Source organism: Dipteris shenzhenensis, chromosome 32, assembly GCF_047967505.1.
Source record: "Dipteris shenzhenensis isolate YYH24624 ecotype China chromosome 32, Dip_SZ_1.0, whole genome shotgun sequence".
In the NCBI taxonomy this organism is placed as follows: Eukaryota; Viridiplantae; Streptophyta; class Polypodiopsida; order Gleicheniales; family Dipteridaceae; genus Dipteris; species Dipteris shenzhenensis.
Genome location: NC_141627.1, coordinates 2,029,054 through 2,039,615, shown reverse-complemented (window position 1 = coordinate 2,039,615; position 10,562 = coordinate 2,029,054).

The following is a 10,562-nucleotide window of genomic DNA, read 5'->3' as shown; positions in this document are numbered from 1 at the left end:
GTCCTAGTGAGGGCAACTGCATTGAGTAGTCTCTAACTTGCAAGCTAAGATCTCTAATTAGAGTTGTGAGAAATGGAATGTCAATGCTAGCAATAAACAAGAGATCAGTAAGAATCTATAGCCCTATGAGGATAGATTTATCAGTAAATTTTATGATGAACAGACTTGGAGAAGTGTATCATGGGAGATATGCGAGTCCCAAACAACCTGCAAGTGTAACCTTGGCTTTTGAGAAAGTAATGCCCATGATCTCCAAAAAGATTGACTTAGCCTTTATGGTGAAAGCTTTGGGATCTCATACCATCCTATAGATTAATGTAATTGCTTTGGGCCTCCAAGTTTCCATTGCTGGTCACTGACTTTCTCCACTTCTTGCTTGAAAAGTGAGCTTCTTATGTAGATATATATCCATTCCAGCTTGCAATGCTCATGGCTGCTATTATGCGAGAGAAGAGAAGCTTATTGGAAGCAAAAATAGATTAAATGTATGCTTAGAGAGGTTTAATGATTTGATTCCATGGTGTTGCTAATAAATAGAGCTTCTCATGTATGTATGTATGTAATGTGACTAGAAGAATCAAGATTCTTTCACAAATTCATATTATTCACAAGTATATCAGATCATGGATTGATCATCGCTAATAATAACATAGTACTCTATAGCTAGAAATGCTCTCATGTTCCATGTGATGAAATTTGTAGTAGGCATTAAACAATTGGCAATAGTTATGTTACTTCCATACTCCTAGAAAGATTAATAGGATTTGGAGTTTGAACCTAGGCATGTTTCCGGAGGTTTAACGTCATGGAGTGGCTGAACCTTTTACACAAGTTAAGCCATCTTTGCGATGCTTCTTTTGAGGGGGTTCAATGCTTTGATTTCATAATAAATTGATCACTCTTCAACTTTGTGTTGCACGATCCAAAGTCTATGTTAAAGAGGGCATTTATGCTGAAAATGTGTAGAGAGCCAAAGCTCGAGTGGTGGGGAATTTGTTTAGGCAAGAGTAGACTATGGCTTGCAAAGGAGAAGAAAAGGATGAATGAAAATATTTTCTTGCAAAGATGCTATTGTAGATGGGTTATTATGATCAAACACTCTGTTGCTCCTATGTGGACCAAGTTGAAACTCATGAGATATATAGCACTAGCTAAGGAGAAGTAAGCCAAGTTAATGTATGGAGAAAATCATCCTAGAAGCAAGAGACTATTTATTTAACCCACACTGATTCTATGATGTCAAGGTACTAACCGAAGAAATTTCATTAAATTCTAAGGGTTGAAGGGACGAAACTTCTTCATATCTACATAGAAAATGAGTTGTTGGCGGGTTGGTGCTATAATGGGAATTGCATCATTGTATGAAGATTTCATAAGAGATCTTTGGACCAATGATAGCCATCATGAAGTTCAATAAGGTAGGAAAGAGAGAATGAAGGTAAAGGTTTTTAGGGGAATGCAGCATCCAGACCTAAAGAGGTCTCTTTGAGAAAGAAGCATGTCTTTGCTTGCAGGAGAGAGAATGTATGCTTCCCTAAATGCCATGGCCCCATCTTCACCCACCATGTCACCCCCCACCATTGATCATGTCCTCTCTCAATTTTAACAATTTAATGCCATCCCACTAAAATGCAATCCATTAAAATATTTGCAAAAAACACATGTCTCCTTTCCACTATGTGATCTATTTAATAGGTGTGTTGCTTCTATTCTTCTATTCTATTTCTTAAGGAAAAGTTGCCATTTGGTAGAGGAGAAAAGGTGCCACATGGATAGCACAAAAAGAGACATTCCTTTACTCTCAGCCCCTCCATGTGGCATGCTTTGTATCTGAGGTGTGGACTTGAAGCTTCCATTTCGAATTTTTGATAGGCTTGAAGCTTGGAGGAATGGGCTTAAACCTTCCTAAGTTGAGTTGATTTGCCATTTCTCCTCCTCTCTTTGTGCAAATAAATCTATGGATTTAGGGATTGTTGTTGTAATCATGCATTACCAACACACATATTGGCCAACGATTCATGTCAGAGATCTGGCTTCATTTGTCATTCTCATTTGTTGCAGCTAGCATGCTACAACTTTGTGGATTGGGCATGGGAACAAGGAGGGATAAGGGGACTGCACTTGCCATGAAGTTGCAAGGGATGGGCCATAGTCTCTTGAAAAGTTCTCCATTGTTAGAAACACGCCATGGATTTCATGACACTGTCCAGTACTAACCACACGGAAGGCCATAAGCCCCCTTTCAATGCCCAGCGTTCTTTCTCGACGAAGTTGTTCCTCATTGATTATTGCCATTTTGACTGGTGGGAACTGATCATCCTTCTTGCAGTTGCCCCTTTTGGGTGCGAATCCATGGAGATGTTGGTGCAAAATGAAGGCTGACAATGATTCAATTCCCAACCCAAGCTGCCTCCTGTTGAACTTGGAGAAATTTTGTGAATCAGATGGAAGACTAATCATGGGTTCTGTCAACTAGGCAAGCACAAGGAGATGCAGAGACATTTTACTATGGTGACGTTAGATGAAAATAAGATCTTTGGCCTTGGAAGCTAAGGCCGAAAGGCCAAGGCCCTTACGGAGGTGCAAGAAGCAAAGTTAGTTCATACACTTAGCATGTAGCCATGGTGACAGCTTCTTGGCTAGCTCTACTTTCCTCGCTCAGAGACATGGGCTTGAAGCTTTTTGAGTTGAGTTGATTCGTCATTGCCCCTCCTCTCTTCATGTAAATGAATATTTGGCTATGGCAATCGTTGTTGTAATCTCCATTACGAAAAAAAAATTTGCAATGCTCCAACGGATGTTGAGAGCTGAATTGCACTGGGCAACCATGGCTATGAGCTATCATTCACCCTTGCTCCTTGCAATCTCAATCCTTCTCCCAACTTTTGCATCAATAGCCATGCATTACTACAATAATCCATTACCAAGATGATATACATATTTGCTCTCATCTGCCTCTGGGTAATAAGAAGTAATCTTTGCAAAGAAATGACCAATAAAAAGTTGCTTCACTGGACATTGAGAACCGAGTTAAACTTGGCAATGTGCTTGATCTTGAGAGCTTTTATCTCACCTGAGAGGAGTGTGATGAGTCCAAAGTACTGTAACTTGATCTTCAAGTATGAATGAATCATGCCTTCCACTGTGAATTAACCATGTAGTGGAATGTGTTATCACAATGCAACCACTACTGTAGGCAATTGAATTCAGTTGATTTCTCTACAGGACAACTACATCATTTCAAACAAGAAAGTGGAAGTTATTCTAATTGCAAACTCTTCAAGCCCGTCATCTTCCACTATAGTCGAAAAGAAATGGTTGAGCTTCCTGCTATTCCTTCTTCTTCATTGGCTATGGTAGGGTACAACTATAAATAAGCTGAGGAATTTTTCTACCTGCAGTGCTTAGTGCTTCTTCATAAATCAAAATATTGCTCTTTGTTTGTTAATTCTTTTTCATCTTATTCTCCTTGAATAAGGGCTAGAATCATGATGTTGTTGCTAAATCAACAATTGAAAAGCCTATGATACATAAAGCATATACACTCCTTAATGCATTTTCCCACTTTTGACCCCATCCAAGCTTCAAGAAGTAGGCTGCTGTTCACTCTGCCTTTTGTCATCGGAGAGCTAGCTTAACAACCCCATGTAGATGTTATAGTGCATAAGTCTCACAACATATTTATACTTGACGAGCCAACTGTGGGGATCCCCATCCCATTTCAAATGATGAACAAGAGCCTCCTACTTAGCCCACCACTTATGCAACACAACATCCCTTTGAGTTGACTATCAATGGGCACTAAGAGAGGGCTTTACAAGAGTCCACAAGTGGAACTATACATTGGTGAAAGGAGGCCTTTTGTCAAAGTCCCTTAGGCTTCTAGAACGAAAATGTTTGGAATATCAAACAGAGGTGAGGATATTCTACTATAATTTATGTCTAAATATTTTATTCAAGTTTTTAGATCCTAAAGGATCAATAGGGTAGTACAACATGGAATGCATTGAAGCCACAATTATATTTTCTAAGGATCTTGAAACTTTGGTTCTTTATAGGATTCTCTTAGCGAGGGAGAGGAGGAACAAGGTAATTCCAACCATCTTTGGCTTAGGCACCTCCCTCTCCAATAATCATGAATAACAAGATTGGTGTAGCAGAGTATGGTGGTTCACGAGCAAGGAATGGCACAATTTCTCTGGCAGCAAACTCAACCAAATGACAAGCTAAATGGTAGCTAATTGATGGGGAACACAAGCTCATCTTTTGTTGGTGGATGATGAGGAACGGGTATGGTAGCAATACAAGCAAAAGCAATGAGCCAGAGATTGACAATGCACATTACGGGCCGCATGAAGAAGACAAGCAATATCATGATGATAGAGATAAGCATAAGCATCAGTTGTCAGCAGGCCATCGTAGAAAAACTGTGAGAAATTTGTAGATTTGCCATTGTAACTCCGTCGCTCCTACATCAAAATCCATCAATAAACTTTTTGCTTACACCTCGTGTTTGTAATATAAGCAAGAACCCAAGAGAGCATTGTGACAAATGTTCTTCTCTACAACCTCGAGGAGTAGTGAACCATTCAGCTCTCATTGGCACTTTGCAAGTGCATGAGTAATCCCTTTCTTTTATCGTTTCTCAATGTTCAAGAGCATTTGCAACCAATAATCCTTCCTATGCACATGGATATAAGCTTGCATTTTGTTTAGGTCCTTCTCCAAAGATCAATGAACTTGAACAATATTACTAACGGGTCACAAAGTTCTCTAATTTTTTTCTAGATGTCTTTGGAGAAGCTAGAGATTGAGTGCAATTACTAACATTCCCTTGACTGGATGGCATACATGAGGTAGAAGGTGACCAACTTGCATGTAGTGAACAATGTAAGCACAACAATTTCTACCAAGTAATGGGTGTCCAATGTGGTAAGAGGGTGCAAAGTGCTAGGACCTAGATTGGCATGGAACATGGGTGCGACACCAAGCTAGAGAGCGAAACAGCTATGTGATGCTAAGCTTAAATTTTTTGATTGGGAATAGCACAAATATTGTAATCAGAGGCAAGAAGAGCAAGTGTCTTGTTGGGGAGAAGGAGGGGGTAAGAGTATTGGGAAGGGGGAGGGGAGTCAGGAAGAGGGGTGGGGGGCACTTCCTGGACATATCATTCACTCTTGCCCATCACTTCCTATGTGAATTGTTTATTGGTGAAGAGATACCATGTGGTAGCCAAAGGGGAGTGACCCTAAATTTTTTTTTTTGTGTGTGTGTGTGTGTGTGTGTGTGTCCCCTAAGTTTGAGTGGTTATGTAGTGCACATGCATGCGTGTGTCCATGTGTGTGAGGCGAATAGTCATAAAAGAGAATTTGTTTGTGTAAGAGAGAGAGAGAGAGAGAGAGAGAGAGAGAGAGAGAGACCATGTGTATGTGTGGGGGTAAGGGGGTGAGTAAACTGGGCATAGAGCCAAGTGAAGTGATGCCTACAGTGGAGGGGGTCTTGAAACTTAAAATTTTATTTCTTGAGATCAAAGACATTTTAAGATCCCATCTTGAGACCCAATTGAGCGGCTCTCCACCCCGTCATAGACAGGTCATGTTACTCGTCGTTACAAAGGACTAAGCATCTTCTTACACAGCCAGATCTTACTATTGAAAATTTTCAACCCCTCTTAGCATAGAGCTATGCTTGGAGAGGGCCTTTGTTTTAATGAATTAAGCAAAATTTCCCCCCTACCAGTGTAGCTTGACGAGCGAACTATGCTGAGAAGCTATGGCTCTCCTTAGAGAAGCAAGACATTGTGTATGAAAACAATTGCGGGTGAACGGAGGCGCTTGTTATACGAGATTTTTCTTGGATAGCCAGATCTATTCACGAAGACCATACTATCTAATCGTGAAGATCATACTCTCTATTACCTCTCTTTCTCTCCTTTTTCTCTCTCTATTACCCCTCCTCGCTCGTTGAGTCATACATAAGTGAACCTCAGCTCTAAAACAAGACCAAGAAAGCACTGACCGAACATCAAGAACGTAGGTGAAAGCATACTTGTTTTTAAAATAATAGCCCTCCAGCATAGCTCGCCGGCAAGCTATGCTGAGAGAGAGGGCGGACATTTTCTAATTTACAAAAAATTATGCACCCTTCAGACATAGCTCGCTTGCGAGCTATGCTTGGAGGGTTCCTAAATAGAATTTGCAGAACCGAGCTATGCTTGGAGGGTTCCTAAATAGAATTTGCAGAAGTCGATTTATTATTCATCCAGTCGATTGGAGCAACAGCAAGTCCCTTTGAGAACAAGTTGTCGCCTCTCTGTGCGCCAACTAGATCTTAGAGGAGGGAGCTTCAAGAAACTGTGCCATGTAACAGATTCAAGCCACACAAAGTTTTGTGGATGATCGAAGAGTTGTAGAAGAGGCACTACAAATGGCCACATTCTCTCTTACACTCCACTATCTTACGCTCCACTATCTCATCATCTATTATCTTACGCTCTAGTCTCCTTCATTCATCGCGCTCAGGCCATTCCCAAGCTCACTGAAGAGCTTGAGCCCACACCAAAAAAACCAAAGCTTTGGAAAAGCCTGTAGAGCAGTCCTGCAGAGATGTAGAGGCTGCACACTAGGCTCCGGGTGTATGGACTCTGGAGACCCGAGAATGTCTTTGGGAAATGTAGAGGCTGCACACTAGGCTCTGGTTGTGCGGAGACCCGAGAACAAGCTTGCAAGCGATAGAAAGTAGGAGGTTGGAGTAGGTCACGCTCATGCAAGAAGAAGGAGCAACTTCGAGGAGCTGAAGCTATCAGCAATTGAGGAGAGGTCGTGGAGGAGCACCATGGAAGTAAAGGGAGAGAAGCTAAAGCCCATCTCCAATCGGCCATTTTGACTGGTGGGAGCTGATCATCCTTCCTGCAGTTGCCCCTTTTGGGTGCGGATCCATGGAGATGTTGGTGCAAAATGAAGGCTTGACAATGATTCAATAAACAACCCAAGCTGCCTTCTATTTAACTTGGAGAGATTTTGTGAATCAGATGGAAGACTAATCACCGGTTGTGTCAACAACTAGGCAAGCACAAGGAGATGGAGAGACATTTTACTGTGGCGATGGTAAATGAAAATAAGATCTTTGGCCTTAGAAGCTAAGGCCGAAAGGCCAAGGCCCTTATGGAGGGTGCAAGAAGCAAAGTTAGTTCATACACTTAGTAGCCATGGTGGTAACTTCTTGGCTAGCTCTATTTTCTTGGCTCAGAGGCATGGGGCTTGAAGCTTTTTGAGTTGAGTTGATTCGTCATTGCCCCTCCTCTCTTCATGTAAATGAATATTTGGCTGTGGCAATCGTTGTTGTAATCTCCATTACGAAAACAAAATTTGCAATGCTCCAACGGATGTTGAGAACTCAATTGCACTGGGCAACCATAACTATGAGCTATCATTCACCCTTGCTCCTTGCAATCTCAACCCTTCTCCCAACTTTTGCATCGATAGCCATGTGAAGATAGTGGGAGAGAAGGAAGGAGTCTCACTTGCGGCTTTCTCACATACACAATGGGGGAATACACAAAAAGGTGGAGGCTGAAAACAGTTTTCCTCTTCTTAGTTGTGAAAGCCAAAAGATCTCTAGCACAAAGAAATAGAAGAACCCTATATGTGGGTCTCAAACCAAACTCAGCTAACTAAGGTGGCATACTAACTGAGCCACGAACTAGAGTACATAAGGATAGTTGTCATTCAGCTATTATTCATGGGCAGTGTACCAACCGCATCTGCAGCTAACAAGTCGGTGACATAAATGCACAACAGTCACCCTAGCATATCACGAGTGGAGCTCGATATCTCAACACTCCCCCTCGAGCTCAATTCCAATTCCTACACACCAAGCAAGTCTCTGAACTTGCGTAGCTTCTCTGCGCCCAATGCCTTCGTGAATATGTCAGCTACCTGATCCTCTGTGCTGACATAAACTAGATTAGTAAGACCTAGTAAAGCCTTCTCCCGCACATAGTGATAATGTACCTCAATGTGCTTTGTTCTAGCATGATAGACTGGGTTATTTGCCAAGTGTATACTGCTCATGTTGTCACAATAAATGACAACTGGCCCATCTATAGACTGATGCATATCATAAAGTAGCTTATGCAACCAAGCTACCTTACATGCAGCCATTGCTGTACCCCTGTACTCAGCCTCTGTGCTCGACAAGGCAATTGTAGGTTGTTTCTTGCTGCTCCAAGAGACTGCAGCACTCCCAAAAGAGAACACATATCCACTGGTAGATCATCTATCAGAAATACTACTAGCCCAATCAGCATCAGTGTATCCATGCAACTATATCTGAACCCCAGTCTCATAAAATAGTCCATACTACAATGTGGACTTCACATACCTGAGTATGCGTATAACTGCATCCAAATGCGGTTTCCTTAGAGCCTGCATAAACTGACTTACCAATCCAATAGCATAGCTCAAATCTTCCTACTATGCATCTGTACACAGTAGGGTCTTCCAGAAGCTCACCTGCATCTGCGCTCAGCTTCACATTCTGCTCCAAAGAAACTGAAATAGGCTTACAGCCTGTCATCCCATATTTGGACAGCATGTCCAATCCATACTGCCTCTGCAAGAGCTGTATCCCACTTGGTGATCTAATCACCTCAATGCCCAAGAAATAACGCAGCTCTCCCAAATCCTTCATCTCAAACTTCTACTTCAATAGCATTTTCACATGAAGGATATCTTCATCACTATCACCTGTGATGATCAAATCATCAACATAAATGACAAGCAGCATAATACCTTTCTCTGTTTTTCTCACATAAAGTGAGAAATCTGCCTTGGAAATCTGAAAGCCAATAGTGACAAGATACTGTCCTATCTTATCAGACCATGCTCTAGGTGCTTGCTTCAAGCCATACAAGGCTTTCTTCAACCTGCAAACAAACTTAGGATGAACAGCATGAACATAACCTGGTGGCTGCTCCATAAAGACCTCTTCTTGCAAATCACCATGCAAGAAGGAATTCTTTACATCCATCTGATATAAAGTCCATCCCTTTGATGCAACCATAGCAATGACTGCTCTTACGGTTGCCATCCTTGCAATCGGACTAAATGTTTGTTCATAATCAATGCCATATGTCTGTGCATACCCCTTGACAACTAATCTTGCCTTGTATCTCTTCACAGAACCATTTACATTGTGCTTTACCTTATAAACCCACTTACAACCAATTGCATTCTTGTCTTTAGGCAAAGGCACCAATTCCCATGTAGCATTTGCTTCCAAGGCATCTATTTCTTCATCCATGGCTTTCTCCCATTTTTCTTTTCCCATGGCTTGCTCAAAAGAAGTGGGTTCTAGTTCCTGTATCACTTTGACCATATAAAGAAAATTTCCGCAATGGCCTGCTGACAACTGATGCTCATGCTTATCTCTATCATCATGATATTGCTTGTCTCCTTCATGCGGCCCGTAATATGCAGTCAATCTCTAGCTCACTGCTTTTGCTTGTATTGCTACCATACCCGTTCCTCATCATCCACCAACAAAAGATGAGCTTGTGTTCCCCATCAATTAGCTACCATTTATCTTGTCATTTGGTTGAGTTTGCTGCCAGAGAAATTGTGCCATTCCTTGCTCGTGAACCACCATACTTTGCTACACCAATCTTGTTATTCATGCTTATTGGAGAGGTAGGTGTCTAAGACGAAGATGGTTGGAATTACCTTGTTCCTCCTCTTCCTCGCTAAGAGAATCCTATAAAGAACCAAAGTTTGAAGATCCTTAGAAAATATAATCGTGGCTTCAATGCATTCCATGTTGTATGACCCTACTGATCCTTTAGGATATGAAAACTTGAATAAAATATTTAGACATAAATTATAGTAGAATATCCTCACCTTTGTTTGATATTCCAAACATTTTTGCTCTAAAAGCCTAAAGGACTTTGACAAAAGGCCTCGTTTCACCAATGTATAGTTCCACCTATGGACTCTTGTAGAGCCCTCTCTTAGTGCCCATTGATAGCCAGAGGGATGTTGTGTTGCATAAGTGGTGGGTTCGGTAGGAGGCTCTTGTTCACCATTTGCAATGGGATGGGGATCCCCACAGTTGGCTCCTCAAGTATAAATATGTTGTGAGTTTAAGGCAGCTCTTCGATGACAAAAGGTAGAGTGAACATCAGCCTACTTGAAGAAGCTTGGGGGGGGGTCAAAAGTGGGCAAATGCATTAAGGAGTGTATATGCTTTATGCATCATGGGCTTTTCATTGCTGATTTAGCAACAACATCATCTCATAATTCTAGCCCTTATTCAAGGAGGATAAGAGAAAAAAGAATTAACAACAAAGAGCAATATTTTGATTTATGAAGAAGCACTAAGCACTGCAGGTAGAAAAATTCCTCAGCTCAAGAAGAAAGAAGAGGAGATAGAAGGAAGAGGAGGAAGAATAGAAAAAAAGAAGAAGACACTTTAGTTGTTCACTTATTGATAGTTGTACCCTACCATAGCCAATGAAGAAGAAGGAATAGCAGGAAGCTAAACCATTTCTTTTTTACTATAGTGGA